This window comes from Polypterus senegalus, chromosome 6 (assembly GCF_016835505.1).
Source record: "Polypterus senegalus isolate Bchr_013 chromosome 6, ASM1683550v1, whole genome shotgun sequence".
NCBI lineage: Eukaryota > Metazoa > Chordata > Cladistia > Polypteriformes > Polypteridae > Polypterus > Polypterus senegalus.
The window spans coordinates 123,523,671-123,548,068 of record NC_053159.1 but is presented as its reverse complement, the minus strand read 5'-3'; the positions used below and the strand labels follow the sequence as shown (position 1 = coordinate 123,548,068).

Genomic DNA, 24,398 nt, shown 5'->3' with positions numbered 1-24,398 from the left:
GCATACCAGACTTACACTACCCAAAGCTCACAAGGGTGATTCCACTAATTGCAGTGCTTGGTCTTATGCAAAATTATATTCTTAATGATGCAGCTTTTTCCACAAACATTTTGGGAATGTCAAATGATTTCAATTACTGATTAATTCAAGAACTGAAAGCCCTGAAAGCCAATTAAAATATCTGATACATGACAGCATTCACAAATAAGATTTCATACATGCATTACCTGACAATGATTTTACCCAACAGAATAACAGCCCTATCTTGCCCAAAAAGTGGTTCCAATCAGTGGTTGGGAAGTTTGCTTTTGTATTTTTATATAGCAAGAAAGCTGGTAAAGCCACTGCTGATCGGCTCCATCAATGTTTTTTTCAGCAATACTCTGCAATAAAAGGCCTAGAGTTTCAACATTTCATATGTATGTGTATTGTTTTTTTTTTTTAAATTACTATGTTAGGTTAACAGGTCCAGTATGAGTTAATGTACTTGAGTATTTAATCGGTCTGCTATATACTACCACACAGACTTTCTCACTTTCTTCACAGTGGACATACTTCCTTTGTACTATTACATATCAAGTATTATTTCTTGATCAACTGATGAAAAAGACTGCCACTGTCTCTGTTATATGTTCTCCTATGTTATGACAAATGTATACTTTTCCAAGCTGTCCTGTAAAACGCCTCACACTCCATTAGCTTTACACTTATTTGCACAAGTGCTTAGTGTGCAGATGTTCCACTTTCCTCTGCGCTTCTTGATTCATAATAGATTTTATTGACTATAGGTTTATGCATAATCATGGATTGCCTAAAACAGGAAAAACACTTTGCGTTTGAGAAACCAACTGAGCCTCAATTGGAACTATGATGATGCGGGATCTGCTCCATGCTCCCATCGTTGTACGGGAGCCCTTGAACCCAACACCATCTGTAATGCTACCGATGAGCTAGACAGTGTGGCAATAACAATAGAGCAAGGGGATGATGTAAAAGTGCACAGTGCTTTTATTTAAAATCCAACAAAACAAAACAGTGTTTCAAATAAATAGTGCAGTGGTTCAAAAGATCTTCATTAAATAAATAATCCAATAAATGCAGAATTGAATTGTGGAGGTTAAAATCAATAGATAGAAAATTCTTCATAAAACTACAAGGTTAAAATGTTCATCAGGAAGCAGTCTTTTAAAAACCAATGTCAAGCCCGATGCTTCTTCTACACTAGCATCTCACCTGCTTCTCCTGGTTGGGCTTTACAGCAGGCGAGACACTCTCTCTAAAGCTGACCTTCTTTGTAACTTCTTCTGCTACTACTGTCAGTTGCCTTACCGATCCTTGGCTCCGGTTGGCTCCTCCGGACAGCTACTTGGGATTCCCCTAACGGCCAAGGCACGTTGGGGACACCACGTCCCAAGTCCAGACTCCTGCTACCTTCCACAAGGAGTATTGTGCCTATTCGGTCACTCCTGCCCTCCGAAGCAAACTCTGCGGGAGCGCCCACTACCACTACTTCTCCCAGGTGTTGGCCAAACACCCAGGCTGCCTACTCAGCTGCCGCGAGCCTAACTCTCGCTCTCCTGCACCGACTTGCTCGCTTCCTGCTGCAACCTCCGTCCGTCCTTTTTTTCTCATTTTGATCCTGTTCCACCTAACCGACTCACGCTTGTTTATATTGAGAGGGGGGCATAGCAGCTGCAGCACATTAACAGCCTCAGGAACAAATCACGGATGTGGGCAGTCTCCCACCTGTGCACTAGGTGAGAAACGCCCACACCGCAGATCATCCCGAGACGCTACAGCCACATGCCCCCTTGTTAAACCGCGAGTGCGGTGATTATTTCACTAAAACGGCCTATGCTAAGAGGGCTGTGGACTCCCGAAATCACATTCCACCCCCCATAAGACTCCAGTTGCATGGGAAGGCTCCACAACACTGCCCACCCAATGCAACTGGAGCTCAGGTCCACAGCTCGGCCACTCTACACTGCACTAAAACCAATAAAAGCACTAAAACAAATCCCACCATAAAACTAACCCAAGCCCCCTTCACAAAAAGAGGACTTTAAAATAAGAACTTTCTAAAAGACATAAAAACCAGCAATAAATAAATGTCCATAAAAAAGCTCTGTCTAAAATGTCCTCCTCTGGCTTGGGTACATGGGTTCTTTAAAAATGTCTGTCACCAATCCCGCTTGCTGCTCTGTCTCCTCTTCTGTCATCACTGCTAGCTCATCCCACCGCTGCCACCAAATGTGACGATGCGGGTTCTGCTCCACGCTCCCATCGCTGGTCGGGAGCCCTTGAACCCAACACCGTCGATAATGTCACAGAGTTGAGCTAGACAGTGAGGCAATAACATCTGAGCAAGGGGATGGTTCAAAAGTGCAAGAGTGCTTTTATTAAAACCAATCAACAAAAACAAAGTGTTCAAATAAAGTGCAGTGGTTTTCAAAGTCTTCATCAAATAAATAATCCACAAAAGAAATGTGGAGGTTAAAAATATACAAAAACAATCCTCTAAAACGAGGTTAAAACGTTCATCAGGAAGTAGTCTTTTCAAACACTAAAAGCCCGGTGTCTTCATCTACCATGGCGGCTCCCCTGCAACACCAGTCTGGGCTGCTCAACAAGAGAGTCGCCTACCTGCAGGAACAGCTGCCCTTCACTCAAGTCCGGTAGCCCTCCGCTCCTTGGCTAGGTCGGGCTCCCAACCAGACCAAGACTTGGACAAGGCCAAGGCACTCACGCCAGGACTACACCAGCTCAAAGCCTCACCAACTCCCGCTCCAATTGACGGTGTTCGGTTCAAGGGCTCCCGAACAGCGATGGAAACGTGGAGCAGAACCCGCATCGTCACAGGAACACAAGGCTTGTTCAAGCGAGGCATACTCAGCCAAGTCTCAATTTCATAAGAGTTATACGCAGAATATCCCTCTAATCTTTTGATATCTTCTCAGTCAGAGAGCATGTACAGAACAGAAAAAGTCATGAAAAAACAGAAAATAGATTTCACTGTATCTTAATGGGTATGCTCATAAAAACCTGGTAGTAGGGTTTCAGGTAGGTGGAGAGGGAGCCCACAGAAAGTCTAGTATGTAATGTCAAAACAAAGCATGCAATAGGTGTATGGACAACAACAAAACCTACAGAAACAGCATTCAAAATAATGTAGTTATAAAGAAGGAAAAAAATGTGGACGCTTAAAATTATATCTGATAACCAAAGCACAACCAAAATAAGAAAAACTGGAAGTGATCCCTTAACAGAGACAATATGAACTATCAAGTGTTAATATAATTTGATACTATCCGTATGTATGGTGTTTGTGTCTTTACCCCGAATATATGGTGTTTGCGTAAATATGCGTCAATACCCCATATGTATGGTGTTCGCGTCAATACCTTGACTCAATACAAGTTAGAACCATGTAATTTGGCGTCCGTCCTTCTGACATCTATTGGCAAACTGAGAAATGACGGCTGGGTATTAACAATGGTCATTGTTTAAATTTTAGCCGATCTCAGATCTAAAATGAGTGACGATCGCAACACAGCCAGAAGACCAGTGGCCGTGGAAAGGATGCTTAGGAAACGAAGTCACATGATTGACAAGGAACGTAGACTTGCTAATGCGACCAGACGTACACAACGTGCGCAACAAACGGCTGAGGAAGCTCAAGCTGTCGCAAATGCAGCACGGGTTGAAAGAAATAAAGCAACCCCTGCCTTGCGGCATGAAAATGCTAAGCGGCATGGCATTGCCATGTGCAATCGCACAGATACTGAGGACGAATTATGGTTGACATTAATCAACCATGCACCAGTCGGGGACTGACAGGACATGATCCGCCACGCCAACATAATAATTACTCCAAATCTGATTAGAGTCGTAAAATACGGTTTATTTGCCGGAAAGAATCAAATGAGGTGCGCCGAAGACCTAAGTTCACGTCTCGCAGCCCCGTTTAAACAGGAAGCTCTTCATTACATTGGCCAAAAAGGGCTATTTTAAGCACAAATCAGTACCATGATAACAAAATCATTTCAAGGACTTAAAAAAACAAATAATTCTTTGCAGAGAAAGTATTGATTTCACAAAAGTAGAATTTGTAGGCCAATTCAATGGGGAACCCAGTAACTAGTCAAGTGTTAAGAACACAGAATATGATCCTTTATGTTGAGACACAAAGGAAGGCAGGGAAGAATATTTAAACATATTCCATTAATGTTTTTTTTTCTTTTTTCTGAATATCAGTTGAATTAGAACTAACAAAATAATAAAAAATAAAAACACATAATGAGATTTAGTTTTTCACATGTTTGTAGACCCTAAGCATTTTGTCAAGCTACAAAAATAAATTTTAATTACACCTTGTTATACATGGATTGTAAAGAATGCCTGTAGCTCATCATAACAGACAACAGTCTACCTTTGGTTACAATGTGTGCCTCAGTTACTGTTTATGTCTGTTGGGGTTAGACACAATTACACCTAAAATGCAACCATTTACCTATAGCCGATACATTTGTTATACACCCAGAAGATGCAGTGAATGACAGCTTTGAAAGCATCCCAAATCTCTTGTAACACTATGCACATTTAGAAGTGGCATCACAGTTTACCACTAAAACAAATCACCAACCTTTCAGCAAGTGTCACTATTTTATCACAACTACTACAGGGGAACACAATTGATGAGCCACAGCATGAAGTTATGGGAAAGAGTAGTGGAAGCTAGGTTAAGAAGTGAGGTGAGAATTAGTGAGCAGCAGTATGGTTTCATGCCAAGAAAGAGCACCACATAGGGCTGTGCGATATGGCCAAAATCTTATATCCCGATATTTCATTTCATATCCCGATATCACGATATAGTACATTTTCTTTGTATTCAGTGAATAGTTTATATAATCACCACTCCTTTTTTTTCCATTTAAATTAAAAAAAATCAAAAATGAGAAGTACTCAACTTGTAATTATTTCTGTTCTTTTATTTAGAACATTTGAGCAAATGTTTGACTTAGAATGTAAACATAAAATGTTAATGTATCAAATATAAAACACTTTTCAAAACAAATTACTAAAGGCCCAATATAAAATACTGCTATATAAAATGCCTGACATAAACAAAATGTGAACTGTAGCAGCAATAACTCTCACAACATATATTAAATATAAAAGGATCAAAACACTAACAACTAAACTATATAAGGCCAATAAACCCTTTAAACAAAATAAATACAAGTCTAACATTAACTGTCAAAACCAAATGTAAACATTGTACTTCAAACTGTAGCAGCAATAAGGCTTACGACAAAAATATATAATATTAAATATAATATTTTTTAGGCTACATTCTAGTAAAATGTTAATTTGCACATCGTAGTGTGGCAAATCTCCGTTAATGAGTTACAGCTGATCGCCCGTGCGTGGGACTGGACAGCGCTAGCGTGTTGATGCCGTCCAGCCCCAAGCAGGCGATCGCGTAACTCGTTAACGGAGATTTGCCGTTAATCAGCTGTGGCGTAAGCGTAATTTTAACAAGATTAGCGCTGAAAGCAAACGCTGCAGGAAAATTATGCCTTAAGCAAATTGTTTTGGTAGCAATTAATCTTCCAAGCTTTTAACATGCTCGTTTAAATAGTACCTTTACAACTGTAATATCCTACGTGGCTTGCCTCTCAGTTGTAAACTCTCTGCATGCTCGCTCACGTGCTTTTTGCGGAGGTGTAGAAGAGGTTTGTCGTGTTGGAGTCTGTGGTAGCGATCGGTTTGCAGCATAATTTGCACAGTACCGTTTTCTGGTCCGTGTCAGACTTTTCAAATCCAAACCATCTCCATACTACAGAGGTAGCCCCTCGTTTAGGAGCAAGGTCCTTCTGTGTGGAGCTACCTGGTGTTGCCTCGTCTTCATCAGCCATGCTAGTGTGTCTGCATCCACGTGGTGGCCATCAAAACAATGAAAAAAATATTGCCGTAAACAGTTTATTTTGCGACACCACGAAACAAACGATAGCGTAATGTGCAGCGATAGACGTTTTCATATTGTCATCCGATATATATCGTTCTATCGAACAGCCCTAGCACCACAGATGCAATGTTTGCTCTGAGGATGTTGATGGAGAAGTTTAGAGAAGGCCAGAAGGAGTTGCATTGCGTCTTTGACAGGGTGCCTTGAGAGAAGCTGTCGTATTATATGAGGAAGTCGGGAGTGGCAGAGAAGTACATAACAGTAGTGCAAGATATGTATGAGGGAAGTGTGCCAGTGGTGAGGTATGCAGTAGGAGTGACTCATACATTCATGTTGGAGGTGGGATTACATCAGGGATCGGCTCCGAGCCCTTTCTTATTTGCAATGGTGATGGACAGGTTGACAGATAAGATTAGACAGGAGTCCCCGTGGTCTATGATGTTTGCTGATGACACTGTGATCTGTAGCGATAGTAGGGAGCAAGTTGAGGAGAACCTGGAGAGGTGGAGATATGCTCTAGAGAGGAGAGGAATGAAGGTCAGTAGGAACAAGACAGAATACATGCGTGTAAATGAGGGGGAGGTCAGTGGAATGGTGAGGATGCAGGGAGTAGAGTTGGCGAAGGTGGATGAGTTTAAATACTTGGCATCAACAGTACAGAGTAATGGTGATTGTGGAAGAAAGGTGATAGAGTGCAGGCAGGGTGGAATGGGTGGAGAAGAGTGTCAGGAGTAATTTGTGACAGACAGGTATCAGCAAGAGTGAAAGGGAAGGTCTACAGGACGGTAGTGAGACCAGCTATGTTATATGGGTTGGAGATGGTGGCACTGACCAGAAAGCAGGAGACAGAGCTGGAGGTGGCAGAGTTAAAAATGCTAAGATTTGCATTGGGCGTGACGAGGATGAATAGGATTAGAAATGAGTACATTAGAGGGTCAGCTCAAGTTGGACGGTTGGGAGAAAGTCAGAGAGGCGAGATTGCATTGGTTTGGACATGTGCAGAGGAGAGACGCTGGGAATATTGGGAGAAGGATGCTAAGGACAGAGCTTCCAGGGAAAAGTAAAAGAGGTAGGCCTAAGCGAAGGTTTATGGATGTGGTGAGAGAGGACATGCAGGTGATGGGTGTAACAGAACAAGATGCAGAGGACAGAAAGATATGGAAGATGATGATCCGCTGTGTCGACCCCTAATGGGAGCAGCCAAAAGAAGAAGATGTTAAGAGAGCCTGTATTTATGTCACTCTGCTGATGCACAAGATGCTCCAACAGCCACACTCCATCACGGCCTTCAGTTCAATAAAGATGCATAAACTTCGGGATGGTGATTCATTGGGATAACCATAAAGGGGTTAAAGAGAACTTGATCAAAAGACCATTATTTTCCAATTAAAAATTTCTCAGTAATGTGCAAAGTGACAAGGAAGTTATTGTCAAATAAATGCAAACACCTAACAAGTAAGCTAAAACTGTTTTGACCTGTGATCTGCTGTCCTTAATGTGTTTCACATGAAAATTTGGTTAAGCAAAAGAATTCAGCTTTAGCATTACTCCTTGATATACAAAGTTTTCAAAGAAAACCAGAAAAAGTTACATCAAACCACATTTACATCCTGTAATTTGGTTTCACTGTGTGCAGCTAGATGGAGTGCTGTGCAAGTAAGTCTTTTGGGATCAATGACATGAGATGTTCATGACGTTGTAAATTAGCTTTAGTAAAAAGTTACTGTTGATTTTATTACATGGTCTGCAAAAAACAAGCAATTAAATATAAATGGCCCATTTCTTGAAAATGTGAACAATGTATTAAATGTCTTATCAATTCACTCCAAAAGCATTTCAACCAAAAAATGCCATTTTGGCAAAGAAAGTTGTGTGTTTTATTTAGAGCTCAAACTAATGATTATTTTGATGATTAATCAATTAGTTGGAATGTAAACAAAAATTAAATTGAAATTAAACAAGAATTGCATAAAAGTGAACTTTTTAAACAAATACAGATTTGAATAAAATTTTCTGAAATGTATTTTTTTTTTATAAAAATGAACTGCTTGTAGATATTTTAAGCAAAATAGTTTTTTATACAACAGTTATAAAATATGTTTAAAATAAACAGAAATAAACTTAGTAGCATCTCTGGGAACTGGTTGTTTAAAGAACACACACCACTTAGATTTTTCCATTTCAGACTGTGTGACCTAACACAAAATTTGTTTTACCGGCTAAACTATATGTGCTACAGCAGTAACTGCACATTATCATGTCTGCCTCCAAATTGTACAAAAGCCTGTTGAAGTCCAATACCCAGCTAGTCTAGAACTTTTAAATTTCTAGTCTACTCCTCTCTTTTAACTCGGAATTAGCAATATGCCTTTCAGTTGCGGTTGATGTACTGTGGGATTCACCACTGCAATGATTTTTTGATTTCCTTTGCACACGTTTCTGCTCAGACAGGGTCTTGCGTTTCTTCGCAACCATGTTTTGTAAACACACACACTAACATTACACATGTTGCAAGCATATAATGTGGCACCATAATTTAACAGAATGACCACATCAAAATAACAAAAAAAGGTCAGTGAAAATCTTTTACTAGGTGATGGCTAATGACACAGTTTTTAGTTGCTAGTGTTTCATTTGCATTGTAGAGAACTGGACTATGACTTGCATTATTTTTCACTTCAAACTGAAAATCATGTCAATATGGCTGCGTTCACAAATCCGTAGAATGCTAAAACAATATTCAGCTTACTGGGATGACGGCAAGTCCTCCTCCACAGAGCCTGCAACAGCATGTTTCCTATTAAAATGTTTGTGCATCACTGTTCTGCTCAAATGCCATACAAGGTGACACGTACACATTTTACAACTCGCAACCTTATTTTCTGCGTTCAGAATAAAGTGCTTCCAAATTCTGGAAGTCTTAGGTTGCACAGTCTTTTCTGGCACTTGTTAACCATCTGCCTTTTTCAAATGTGTTCACAAATCAATGAAGTAGTGATGCAATTGCATGGCACAATGTACTAGGCCTAATGATGTAATCAACTAATAGATGGAAGTGATCACTACCAACATTTTTATTAATTATTATTAACTATGATGATTAGTTGTTGCAGCCTTCATTTTATTCCAAACAATTAACTAAGGTGAGAGGTCAGCATTATGCAAGAACTTGGGTAATTTGGGTAGCTTTGTTTTGTTCGAAAAGCTCTACATTGTATTTCTGAGTTTTGTTCACATGCAATTCCCAACTCTGCTTGCATGTACCATCCCTATGACAGCAAATGCAGACAGCAAAAGGTGGCATGCTTCATGCCTGAGTCTAATCTAATTAGTCATGGCAAACTTCACTGCTTAAACTTTACAAGTAGCAATCCTGTCACTTTCAAAAATGACTTCTAAAGAGTAGAAACAGTGTTTAACTTGCTTTTATGCCGGATGCATTGAAACCAATCATATGACATTAAAATAATAGCCCAGATAGTTTTCCATTCTAAAAGTACACATATTGAACTCAACACCCCATAATGACAACATGAAAAAAGCTTACTTGAGGTTTTTGCAAAATAATTAAAAAAAAAAAAAACAAAACAAACTGAGAAATCACATGTACATAAGTATTCACAGACTTTGCTATGAAGCTCAAAAGTGAGCTCAGGTGCATCCTGTTTCCCTTGGTCATCCCGGAGATGTTTCTGCAGCTTAATTGGAGTCCACCATTGGTAAATTCAGTTGATTGGACATGATTTGGAAAGGCACACAACCATGTATATAAGGTCCCACCATTGACAATTCATGTCAGAGCACAAACCAAGCATAAACTCAAAGGAATTGTCTGTAGACCTCTGAGACAGGATTGCTTCAAGGTTACAGAAAAATTTCTGCTGCTTTGAAGGTCCCAATGAGCACAGTGGCCTCCATCATCCATAAGTGGAAGAAGTTAGAAACCACCAGGACTCTTCCTAGAGCTGGCCGGCCATCTAAACTGAGCGATCTGGGGAGAAGGGCCTTAGTCAGAAAGGTGACCAAGAACCCGATGGTCACTCTGTCAGAGCTCCAGCGGTCCTCTGTGGAGAGATGAGAACCTTCCAGAAGGACAACCATCTCTGCAGCGATCCACCAATCAGGCTTGTATGGTAGAGTGGCCAGACAGAAGCCACTCCTTAGTAAAAGGCACACGGCAGCCCGCCTGGAGTTTGCCAAAAGGCACCTGAAGGACTCTCAGACCATGAGAAACAAAATTCTCTGGTCTAATGAGACAAAGATTGAACTCTTTGGTGTGAATGCCAGGCATCAAATTTGGAGGACACCAGGCACCGCTCATCACCAGGTCAATACCATTCCTACAGTGAAGCATGTTGGTGGCAGCATCATGCTGTGGGGATGTTTTTCAGCAGAAGGAACTGGGAGACCAGTCAGGATAAAGGGAAAGATGATTGAAGCAATGTACAGAGACATCCTGGATGAAAACCTGCTCCAGAGCGCTCTTGACCTCAGAATGGGGCGACGGTTCATCTTTCAGCAGGACAACGACCCTAAGCACATAGCCAAGATATCAAAGGAGTGGCTTCAGGACAACTCTGTGAATGTCCTTGAGTGACCCAGCCACAGCCCAGACTTGAATCCGATTGACCATCTCTGAAGAGATCTTAAAATGGCTGTGCACCGACGCTTCCCATCGAACCTGATGGAGCTTGAGAGGTGCTGCAAAAAGGAATGGGCGAAACTGGCCAAGGATAAGTGTGCCAAGCTTGTGGCATCATATTCAAAAAGACTTGAGGCTGTAATTGCTGCCAATGATGCATCGACAAAATATTGAGCAAAGGCTGTGAATACTTATGTACATGTGATTTCTCAGTTTTTTTTATTTTTAATAAATTTGCAAAAACCTCAAGTAAACCTTTTTCACATTGTCATTATGGGGTATTGTGTGTAGAATTCTGAGGAAAAAAATTAATTTAATCCATATTGGAATAAGGCTGCAACATAACAAAACGTGGAAAAAGTAATGTGCTGTGAATACTTTCCGGATGCACTGTACATGGCTGTATAATGCATTAATTTTCATCAGCTTAAGGTCATCTTCTAATAACTGTGGTGTTCAGGTAAATCTGCAACTAAAAACATCAAATGTAAAGTTCCCCAAGAGCGACGAACATTTTAAAGATTACCACAAATTAAAGAGAACAGTATCTTTCCAGCACTGTAATAAGAGACTTCTTTATTATTATTGAAAAATCATTGTACCGACAGCCACCAATTCAAAATTAAAATTATTCATTTAAAGTTCTGTATATAAAAAGAAACTGAAGCGAATAAGCCATTTATACACCCATTACAGCATTCAACATATCTAACCACACCTCATCCTCAAGAGAGAGAAGTTATCCACACCTCATATGGCTTGGAAACCTACAGTACACAGGTTTAATATAAAGGCAAATGGAGCTACAATGTAAGCAAAAATTTGCAAAGAAAAGAGACCAGATATACATGGTAGTATCAAATCAACCATATGAAGGTGTTTAAGAAAATTGGGTCATCTTAAGTATGAGGAGTAAAAAATGGGTTTTGAGAGCTTTTTCTAAATATTTAATGACTAGCAAAATACCCGCGCTTCACAGCAGCGAAGTACTGCATTAAAATTTTTATTAAGAAGAAAATTAAACCTTTTTAAACTGAGGGAAAATATGCCAATAATTATTTGTTAAGGATCTCTTTGTATACCACATTGTGAGTTCGACCCTCCGCTTGTAACATGACCAAGCTGTGCGCTGAGCTTACTCGCATGTAACGTACAGTTGGCCATGTGAACAGTAATCTTTTCTCAAATCTCACAGCTTGGATTGCTGCTGTCATAATCGGTTTGAGTTTCATGGTTTGTTTCAATTACGACAGTATTTGCAGGATTTGTTGTGTTGTAGTGACATTCGGCATCTGTCAAGCGTTGTAAGCACACAAACGGTTTCATTGATAAAATCAGATCCAGCTTTTGAGAGTTTAAACATTCATAAACATCAAAGTGTCCACTACTGAAATCGTCACCTGTGAATCTAAGATGTTTAAGAGTCATTGGCGGTTGTCGAAAGGTGTAAAATATTTGGCCATTTCGGTACACTTGAATGCAACAACCGAACAATTTAGCGGCAGCCATCAACTCGCATGCAGAACCATAGGTGAAGGGCTTAAGCATTTCACTCTTCTAGTGCTCCTGTGTAGTATAATTCTCTCCTGTACCGTCAACAGTCCACACCTTAAACCTGTCCCAGTCATTCCATACATAAGGCAGAATATTCCTCCGAATATCAAGAGTGAGCCTGATATGGCCGTGCAATATGTAACAAAGAGAATGAAAAAGGTAGGTGCTATCTCTGGGCATGGAAACCACTCGGTAAGTGACAGTTCTTTGATCGATAGTGATAATCTCGATAGACATGGTAATGGGGGTTGGAATGATAAAGGAAATGGGTACCTGAGCAATGTAAAGTAAGTCTAAAATACCTACACAATAACTATAATTGTAATAAATGAACAATAAAATAGCGGAGAAGCCGTGGATTAAACAAAAAGGCTGTAGTTATCAGTAGGGAGACGTGGCGAAGCAAGGAAGGGAATTTAGAGACCGGAGCGACGGACGGTCTTATATAGGTAGGCAGCAAACAACATAGGAGGCGTTGGGATGGGGGACCCAACGCCACCTCACACGGTGACCGAGTTGCAGGCTATGGACGTATATATTCACGTAAGTAGGATTAAGTTAGCGTTGGGAACCCGGGTACCAAATTTCTTGAAGATGGGCCCATAAGTAACAAAGACTGTTGAAAAGTTCAACATGGCGGACGTTGTTGACCGTTATAACCGTTACGCGTAGAATTTCAAAATGAAACCTTAACTTTTATAAGTAAGCTGTAAGGAATGAGCCTGCCAAATTTCAGCCTTCTACCTACACGAGAAGTTGGAGAATTAGTGATGTTGGAAAGTTCAATATGGCGGCTGACAGTGGTGTCATACCACCGAAATACGTACATACATTGGTTTCGGTTAGCTCAGGGAAGCCACCTACCAAATTTCGTAAAGATGGGGCCGTAAATAAGAAAGTTCAACATGGCGGACGTCGTTGACCGTTACGCGTAGAATTTCGAAATGAAACCTGCTTAACTTTTGTAAGTAAGCTATAAGGAATGGGCCTGCCAAATTTCAGCCTTCTACCTACACGTGAAGTTGGAGAATTAGTGACGTTTGGAAAATTCAATATGGCGGCCAACAGTGGCGTCATACCACCGAAATAAGTGCGTACATCGGTTTTGGTTAGCGCAGGGAAGCCACCTTCCAAATTTCGTGAAGATGGGGTCAGCCTTCTACCTACACGGGAAGTTTGAAAATTGGCGACGTTGGAAAGTTCAATATGGCGGCCGACAGTGGCGTCATACCATCGAAATAAGTACATCAGTTTTGGTTAGCACAGGGAAGCCGCCTACCAAATTTCGTGAAGATGGGGCCATAAATAAGAAAGTTCAACATGGCAGACGTTGTCGACCATTATCGACTGTTACGTGTAGAATTTCGAAATGAAACCTGCTTAACTTCTGTAAGTAAGCTGTAAGGAATAAGCCTGTCAAATTTCAGCTTTCTACCTACATGGGAAGTTGGAGAATTAGTGATGAGTCAGTCAGTCAGTGAGGGCTTTGCCTTTTATTATTATACAGTAGATAGCCACAAATGCATAAAGCTTTCACTTTGTGCTTTTAATTTGACCATTTTCAAAAGTCAAATCATTGCTTTCCCAGGGTCAATAATAAAAAAAAAAAGAAAATTAAAAAGCTCATTAAGTCCACTGTTTAAACCAAAAAGTGAAGAGATTATTAGCTTATGTTGTCCAGTAAACACAATGGCACTATGGTTATGCTATCTAGTTATTTGCCAATTTTAATTCACGACCATAATTCGTTCCAAAACTCTGGTCATAAACCGATTTGGTCGTGAACCAAAGCAATTTCCACCATATGATTGTATGTAAATACAATTAATCCACTCCAGACCGTACAAACTGTATGTAAATATATATTTTTTTAGTTTTTAAGCACAAATTAATATTTAATCATACCATAGAATGCACAGCGTAATAGTAAACTAAATGAAAAAACATTGAATAACACTGAGAAAACCTTGAAGAACAGAGAAAACTAACACTGCAGTAGTTCGCGCTATAGTTCTAGGAAGCGCGCGCTAAAAACATTTTTTAATGAGTTTTAAGCACAGGAAAAAAATTAACATTTGAAAAATCCGTAATTGAATAAAACACCAAGAAAAGTAACACTGACACGATGCACGCTATGAACCGATCGCTGTAAACAGAACTGAAAACAAAAACAAGCCTTTTCTACCTTATGCGTCCAGCCCTCCCTCTCTCTCGTGTGTGCGTGTGTCTTTTTCGTGAGCCTGGAGCGCCTGTGTGTGTGTGTCGCTCTCTCTGTCTCTTGCTCGCTCACTGCACAGGGAGAGACTGAACATGTACAAACCGAAAGGGAAACTGGTTTGCTCGTATACCGAGTGTGTGGTCGTGAACCGAGACAAAAGTTTGGTGAACTTTTTGTTCGTAAACCGATTTGTACGTGTACCAAGACGTTTGTGAACCAAAGTTCCACTGTATTTAAAAAAGCTATTTCTCAAATGTGCACCTTTTTAACAAAACTTCTGATGGCATTTCTGTACTGTATATTTTAAACAAAACACTTGCTTCTTGCACTGAATGAAAATTTTAATGGACTATGTAAAAGATTTTCATGAACCTTGTTACACTAAGAAAATATTAATAGTAAAATTGAATATGACCATCGCCTCCCCATCTGCACTAATAAGCAGACACAGCTTAACTCATTATTTTAGCAAGTAGAATAGCTTTAGCACTTACAAAGATTTTACTTATGAGGACTTCCAATCTTCAAAACCCAAGGAATTGAAGTAGAAAAGAGGCATAGACCAATTATCATCATAGACTTCCACTGTTAACTTCAATGAAAAGACCAGTAATTCTAAGAATACAACATGCTCATTTATATCTGTTATATCGTTATATCTGGTGGAACTGTAGGTTTAGATAATAATTTACATAACAATAAGCTTAAAATATTCCAACGGGTACAATTTAATTTTAAGCAGGTATCAGCCATGATACATTATTCGGTATGACAAAGAGAAAGTTTACAATTTGTTGATGGTTGTTTTGCATGAACACTGAAACCGAGCAAAAACACACCTCTGTAAGGTAAGGTAGAAAACAATGCTTTGTTCTTACTCTAAAACAACATAAGGAATGAGAGGTCAAGTGATTTGTTTTAAAAACTTTGAGACAACCAGCAGCATCTATATATATAATTCACTAAGGCAAGACACCCATGGAAAGCACGCCGGAAGGGGCGTGGATTCACTAAGCCGCCGACAAGTAAGACGCCCATGGCGCACGCATGAACTCCCAGAGTTGCCCTCTCCAGAATTACATCTTTTCATTCACCTACAGTCTTATACACAATGAAGTAAGCAGTCTTTAAAAACCGAGTTTTCGGTTACGACGCGACAGCGTGCACCATAGCAAACTGTTTTACACGCTACATACAGCAATTCGCATCCGCGACAAACATACGTCTTCTTAGATGCTCCTGCACTTTGTTCACACCCCCCTCCCGCTGCTACCGTGGTCGGGTGTCTTGGTGGATTATATATAGAAAGGCAGCCAAAACCGCACAGAGCAATGAAAAGTCTACGTGAGTCACAGGTGCATCTGGACTGTGCAAAGACGATAACGACTCGAGTGACAAGTTGGAGGTGGACACATGAGCAGGCAGTGCATACTGGACGAGAAATCAGCACACTAGCATGACAGAGGGAGCGGAGTGGACGTCCTCCTTCTCTCCTCCTGTTCCACCCTCCGCGCCCGAGCGCCACACGGACGATTGTGTGTTGGTTCGTTCCGTGCATTGTTACAATGTTGCTTTTCTTGCTGATTTATTACATTACCAATTTTTCAAATGTTAATTTTCTCCCTGTGCTTAAAAATCATTAAAAATCCAGCCTGATTATGCGGTGTATGGTACGCCGCAGGTTGGCTAGTCAGGTATGATACAAAACAGGTAAGAAAGGTTTAAGTAAAAATTAAAAAATAAATAAAAAGTTGAAAGCCCAAAAATAATCACTGAAATGTCTACAACTCTGAAGGTTCAGTTACACGGCTTTGGCCACAAATAAAATTAAACCTATACGTCTCTCCAATGCAGACAAACAGGCTTATCATTTTTGAGTAACCAAGCCAACCACTGTGACAAGACAATTACTTTAAAGATTGCCTGTTTTTGTAACAGATACAAAGCCATAACACAGTGGCTTCTGCCAACAAGCGAAGACACTGCAACCTGTCCACAGAGAAAGTAAATTCAACACCCAAACAAGATCTAAAGATAAATAGTATACATTTATAAACTACAAATAGACTGGACAGGGCAACAAATGCTAATTCACTAAACCTGCAAAAACAAGATGCATTATCTTGTGTGTTGATTAAGTAAAAGTTTTACTGATGCTTCAAGAAGTAAAACAGAGAAAACCATTGCAAAAACAACATAACCCAGAATTTCAAAATAAACAGTATCAAAGATACGATGTCCCGTGACCGCGATCAGACTGGACAAAGGCAGGACCGTAACAAAAGACAGCTTCTTTACAGCGCTTTCGCCAGCTAATATGCACCCAAACTTTGCACCGGCTGCTTCAGACTGAAATCAAAGGCTTCTTTTTTTTGGGTGCATCATCATTAGCATGGCACGGTCAGATCTAAATAGCAGCCTGGCGAATTGCTTGCATACTGAAGTGACTTTCGCTGCAGGTTGAAGTCCCAGTGTACTTTATGGTGCCAAGCAGAGTGCAGCAGTCTATTAACCAGCAAAAGTGTTATGAAGAAGCTCTCTGTTGTTACCGTCCTGCCTTTAGATCTGACAGCGTCATGCTAACAGTGTATGCACCCAAAAATAAGATGCCTTTGATTTCAGTCTGTAACAGCCGGTGTAAAGATTGGGCGTATATTAGCTGTCCAAAGCGCTGTGAAGAAGCTGTCTACAGCGCTGCTCTTGTAAAAAGAATTGAGATAAATACCATCAACTCAGAGAGGGAGAGGCAAGTTTGTTGTACCACATGAACGTTACTAAGAGAATAAAACTGAATAATAAAAAACAAGCGCAAACTTGTACATGTAGCTAAAATTTACACCAGGTGTTACAGACTCAAATCAAATGTATGTTTATATTATATTGAAGAAATAATAATAATAGCAGCTCACTACTCAAAATGAGGAGCACGCGGTTTTGAACCCAGGACCTTCAGGTTATAAGGCAGCAGTTCTCACCTCTACATGTAAACTGCCTGTTGATTGACATTTGAGATTTTCTTGAATAAAAGTGTGCATGTTTAGTTGATATTTGGACTAAAGTCTTCATAAATTATACACTTAATGTCATTATTAGTATAACATGGAAAAAGTTTTTGCTTTATGTATGAGTTCAGCATTTCTAGTATTTCTTGCATTTCCTTTCATCCCACAATTACCCAGATCTTTGTATACACGGAGTACACATGAAAGGCATGTATTCCAAATAACGATATACTGTATTATTTACCCTATACAACTCCAGATCTCACACGCAGATAAGCAGCCTTGGCTTGAGCTGTTAGAAGTTTTTGCCCGGGTTTAGCTCCATCAAGGTGGGGGATGGGACCGCAGGCTGCTTGTGCTGATCGACACATTCACAAAACAAAAGACACTGATGGAGAGGTGTGAAGGGATTTAAGATTTATCAGGATTACAAGTTTTTTCGTAGGCTTCAGGAATTCTAGTGATAAGACAAGTGACAAATAAGCAACGTGATACTACAATACCTTATCAAAATAACCAAGATTCTGTTTCAAAATTAGGGCTTTATCAACTAATCATCTCTACTCCTTCCCCACATTGCGCAACACCATGCTATAATTTTCCGTATGGTTTTTGAATTTGTTAATCATAGGTTCCCCCAAATATCGGGCAAAATTCTCCATCGCGCGAGAGTGTTGAAAAACAGTACTAGTTCAATGCATGAACACCTGAAGAGGAAGCACAGCTTTAAGTACAGCACAGGAAAAGAAAACAATACTAAGTAACTTACATACACTTACTTAGTTGTTTGACAATAGTTCTTTTAGTAATATGAAGCTGGATAACATGAGAAATTCATACCAGAGACCAGCACTGGTGACAAAAGTTAAAACCATTGTATTTCTTTGGACAGAACAGATAGTCAGCTAAATGCACTTGTCCGTTGCCACCATTATTATTCGAGAGTGTTTACTGAAGTAAAACTTTTAGTACACTGGCCAGTAAACTGCAATAGCCTAACCTTTGAAAAACACATGCTAGCTTTATTTCGGGAAGAGTTGCATTTTCACCCTCTACCTGATGTTTATGCCAGTGCTGGTAACTTGTAACTCTTCAACTGTCACCTCAAGGACCTGACAGAAAGCTACTTATCAGCAGTTGTCAAAACACAGGTCAGTTATAAAACATTTTAGTACATTCTCCAATTACTAAATTATAAATAACATTCAATAAGTGATCAGGGAAATAGAGTAAGTTATTTCTTTCTTAATCTACCATAGTTGACCCAAACTGAAAGAGTTTGTTGCATAGCAACACTCAGCTGTTAGCACACCAGGGAGCTCCTGCTGAGAAGTTGCCTTTTTATGAAGATACATAGTTTCTACTGCAATTTAGATTGCCAAAACCACAGGCAGTTCAGTTAAGCAAAATCCTGGTTTTAATGATAAAAGGGTAAGACAATAAGCGCCTCTAAACTAAAGTGGTTCTGGGGTCTTAACTCACGGAGTCTGTGCAGACAGCATGATGACACTCTCAAAACCCACGTGTCACCGAAAAGCAGTGTACTGGAAGAGCAAAGTGTGAATTAAATGAAATGTCACTTATGTATACTGAAGTGTAAAGGTTTCTCCCATTTATTCACTTCGCCTACAATATCTGAAACAAAAATATATTTTTGCAAAACAATTGTCCTTATGAAGTGATAATGATTAAGTGAACATGCTTAACTAGTTTGCAAGCAAAAGACAAATTTTGCTGCTAAGCTAATAAGTGTATTGTTTACTAATCAGCAATATCAAGTTCTTCTATTCTTTATCTTTTCTTTTTCCAATTAAAAATGTAAGCTGCTGCACTTAAAAGCTCACTGTCCAAACTGAATGTTAGTTTAAATTAGACAAAATAAAAAGGTCTGAATTCATTAAAGTGGAGTTTCTTGCCAACTGAGCTGAAAAGATCGGTTTGTATGATTAGCCAATTCACAGATCACCAATTTGAGTATTTTATAGTGAAAATTGGTTGATTTAGCTCAGTGGCCAATCAATCTATCAACTAATCAGAGCATCTTTTATACAAAAGTAATAACAGGATTTTCTTTACGCAAGTATCCTTTTACTGTATAGGTATTTTATATTCTGAGTCTATAAAACTGCAGGTCAAATAGGGTTTAAAACATGCAGAAATCTGTAAATGATTACATAAAATCGAGCAGTTAGAATACCGAATATTGAAATTGTATTAATAAAAAAAAGGTAAGCCGTCATTCCACTTCTAGTTATTAACCAAGTTATGGGTACAATAACAAAAGACCTTTGATTACCACAATTCATCAGTACCTTTAAGAAGCATTCAGAAGTACCTGGGGTACTTTAACTCTTTTAGGGCACTATTTTTTTTTTTGTTTCTTTTCTCCCAGAGCTGAATATTTTTCCAAAAACAAACTTTTTTTTTTTTTTGTAGTTATTATCAATGGCTCACTGACATCTATGGTAAACAAACGATTGCCCATCTGGTCCAATCCCACAGAAGAGCTACTGAAACATAAAATTACTTAAAAACTAAATAAAAAAAAAATAATTTTGGCCATGAGACAAAGGTGTCAGAACACAAAGTGCACAGTAGATTGTTGTGTATGAGGCTGCATAGCTGAAGATCGGTCAGAGTGCCCATGCTGACCCCTTTCCACAGCCAAAAGTGCCTACAATGGGCATGTGAGTGTTAGAATTGGGCCATGGAGAAATGGAAGGTGGTGGCCTGTTGGGAGAAATCATACTTTCTTTTAGATCATAGACGGCCGGGTGTGTGTGCTTCATTTACTTGAGAAAGACGTGGGCAGAAGGAGGTGCTATTGAAAGAAGGCAAGCTGGCAAATGCAGTGTGATCTTCTGGGCAATGTTCTGCTTGTAAAACCTGGGTCTTGGCATTCATGTGCATGTTATTTTGACACACAACCGCTACCTAAAGATTGCTGCAGAAGACATACACCTCATCATGGGAATGGTAATCGTTAAGGGCAGTGGCCTCTATTAGCAGTATAAAGTGCCATGCCACACTACAAAAATTGCTCAGGAATGGTTTGAGGAACATGATGAAAAGTTCAAGTTGATGCCTTGTACACAACATTTCCCATATCTCAGTCTGATTGGATGTGCTGGAAAAACAAGTCACAACCATGAAGGCCTCACCTCGCAACTTACAAGACAGGATCTGCAGCCAATGTCTCCATACCAAATACCACAGGATACCTTCAGAAATCTTACGAAGTTCATCACTTGACAGGTCAGAGCTCTTTTGGTAGTACAAGGTAGGGACCTACACAATTATTGGGAAGGAGATTTTAATGTTTTGGCTGACTAGTGTATGTTTTCAGAGTTTGAGCACCAGGGCAAAAACACAGCACAGCTTGAGCGAAATCGCAACCTCTCCTCCGAATTCACCTCGGTTTTTGTCACTGGACGCTGTGGGCTCATATATGCTAGTCTCATTTTGCCTAGATTTAGATGTGGAAGATACACTCTTAAGCAGACCTGGGCATTTTACGGCCCGCTAACTACCTTTGACCGTCCCACGTAAATTCATATGAAAAGTGTAGCAACATCTATTACTTTGTGATAGGTGCACGAAATACAGTTACACAGCTTTTATTTTGAAGGCCAGTATTGTTTTTCTTAATTACCAGTGCACTTATGCACCTCAGCGAATGTGTTGAACAGCTTCCAAGAAATTAGCTCTTAGCCCTTAAATATGTCAGCTAAAGTTAAAAAATGAAAAACTGACGCAAAATGTAGAGTTTTTAACAAGGCATGGACTTCTAAATATTTATTTGCTGAAATCAAAGGTAAAGCTGTGTGCTTAGTGTGTGTGAAGAACATATAGCGGTGTTTAAGGAATACAATTTGAATCGCCATTACGAGAGTAAACAAGGAGAAAAATATAAGAATTTCAGTGATGCAGAGCGGGCATGAGCATCGGAAGATTTCCTAGCTAAACTGCAAAATCAACAAGGATTTTTTACAACGCTCCACTCATCCCGGGATGCAGCGGTCATGACCAGCTTTGTAATATCCCACAAAATTGCAAGATACAGTAAGCCATTCTCTGATGGGGAGTTTATCAAAGACTGTTTGGTGGAGTCTTCAGCGCTAATATGCCCTGAGAAAAAAGGCGAGGCGCACCGTAACAAGGCGGGTCGGGAACATTGCGGGGAATTTGGAGCTTCAACTGCAAAGGAATACGGAAAAGTTTGTCTTGTTTTCCTTGGCTCTGGACGAGAGCTGTGACGTCCGTGATACAGCCCAGTTACTTATCTTTGTACATGGATTAACGAAAGACTTTGAGATGGCGGAGGAGCTGGCTGCTATATGGCCAATGAAAGGGACTACAATGGGGAGTGATTTGTTCACAGAGGTAAATGCATCCATGGACACACTGGGATTAAAATGGGACAAACTGGTAGGTGTTACATTTGACGGCTGTTCAAATCTGACAGGGAAAAATGTTGGGCTTTTAAGGCGGATGCAAGATAAAGTGACTGAAATTAACCCAGAAATTGTTATTTTTGCATTGTATCATTCATCAGGAGGTGTTGTGCAAGTCAGTGCTAAAAATTAGCCATGTTGTTGATGTTGTAACTAAAATAGTTAAATTTCATCAGGGCAAGAGCACTGAATCATAGGTAGTTTGTTTCACTGCTAGAGGAGCATGAAAGAGAACATAGTGACATAGGCTACCAGACAACTGTGAAATGGCTCAGCCTTGGCAAGGTGCTTAAAAGAGTATGGGACCTGAGAGCAGAGATTCAGGAGTTTTGTGAAAAGAAAGATAAAGACATTCCAGAGTTCTCAGACACACACTGGATTGCAGATCCAGTTTGCTGTTGATGTGACTGCACTGGTGAATGGACTAAATACCAAACTGCAAGGCAAGGGCCTCTTTGCACATGAAATGTATAGCTTGGTGACAGCTTTCATGAGAAAGTTGAACTTTCTTTCAAGTCAATTAGAGGGCAACATTCTCACTCACATGCCAACACTGAAAGAAGTAAAACTATCAGCTGATCACCTCCACAAGTATTAATCCATGTTAGGGGCACTGCATGGTGAGTTTTCAGTAAGATTTGAAGACTTCAAAACAGTTGAGAGTGAAATGCACATGATTTCTTCTCCCTTTACTTATAGTGTGGATAATGCACCCAGTGATGTCCAGCTTGAACTCATTGATCTGCAGTCTGATAATCTACTGGCCAAGCATTTTAAGTCAGTATCACTAGTAGAGTTTTATTCCTCTCTCAAAGAGGAAATCTTCCCACACTTGAGGAGACATGCTCAGAGGATGTTGGTTCTCTTTGGATCTCCCTACATCTGTGAACAAACATTCTCAGTTATGAAGTTTAACAAATCCAGATATAGATCCTCTCTAAGTGATGATCACTTGTGTGCTGTCTTTCGCATATCCACCTCAGATATTCAACCTGACTTCAGTGCACTTGTTCAAGCCCAAAACAGGCTAGATTTCTCTCACTGAACACCAAAAGAACGGAGGCAAATTAATGTGATGTTGGCCTTTGAAAACTAGCTAATAAAGTTATGATGCTATTTTTTAAATGCTGCAAAAAATGCACACTTTCTAAATTGTTTTATAAATGTTCCTTAAATAGTTCAATAATTTTGTGCTCCACACTTGTTTGATTGACTGTTTGGTTTACTGTAAGTTGATGCTGCTAGTTTTTTTTTTTTTTTTTAAAACATTGCAAATGTTGAAATTTTCTAAAATGTTTTTGTGATTGTTCATTAAATAGAATTTTTATATATATATATATATATATATATATATATATATATATATATATATATATCTTCTACATTTTCTCATTGTAATGTTTCACAGATTCACAATGACTGGTGAACATCTCGTATTCTTACCAAGACTAGTATCCAGCCACAACTGCCCTAATTATCCCTGTTAAATCTCACATTAGGGTGCAGTACGGTTTATCCCAATATAGTACAAGTTCACTGTAGCATGGGTCATTTGCTTTTATGCAATGTAAATTGGTAACTTTATTGATGGATATTGCTGTTGTATTATTCCTACAACAGATGACACTGGTACATTGTTGTCAACAAAAGAATAAAAGAGTAGATCTCACTTTAAAAGTCTGGTCATCTCTGTAATTAAACAGATAATTGACCGTAATGAGGAAATGTGAAATGAAAGAAAGAACCTAGTTTTTTCACCATTAAGAATCACTAAAAAGTATATGTTATCCAAACTATGAATTCATTTGAAAAACAAATCAAATCAGCAGAAGGTAACATACCAAAAGTTTTGGTATAAATGTAGATCACATATATAACAAATTTAAAACTATAATGGAAAATAATTTGGCCAATGGGAAGCATATATATATATATATATATATATATATATATATATATATATATATATATATATATATATATATATATATATATATATATTATATAAAAAAAATCTTGGGATGAGATAAGACTTTTTTTTCAAGTCCCACGAGATGAGACTTTGGCCATGAGATTTTTTCAAGTCATGCCCTCCTCTCAACCATATTCAACCAGGCACATGGTCCTCTCACCTCTCATTCATGTGAATGCTTTTGATAGACACAGTTTTTTGCCCTCTATAAATTTTAACGTTTTCCCCCACTTTAAGTTCCCAATTAAAGAAGGTGTATTATATCCAAATCTTATTGAAGAATTTCATCAGGAAGGGTTATCAACAGAAAAAATTAGTACATGGGCAATCATAGCACCGAGAAACAATGAAGTCAAACAAATTAACGCCAAAAATGCAGATCAGTTACATGGCAAATTGGTTAAAATGACATCAATAGGCTATGCTGAAAGAGTATGTGCTGATCGTGCAGAACATGAAAACATCAACTTACAATATCCTGAAGAATACCTACAACTGTAAACACCGTCCGGTCTTCCACCACTTGAATTAAAGTAGAAAGAAGGATGTATCCAAAAAAGGTAATGTAGTAAATCTTACGCGGATAAC

General features: G+C 39.2%; 1 protein-coding gene across 1 annotated transcript in view; it reads right to left on the bottom strand.

Annotated features, from left to right (window-relative positions):
* Window positions 1–24,398, bottom strand: part of med13a (mediator complex subunit 13a) — a 229,515-nt gene that overhangs the window by 128,721 nt on the left and 76,396 nt on the right. The window lies entirely within an intron of this gene.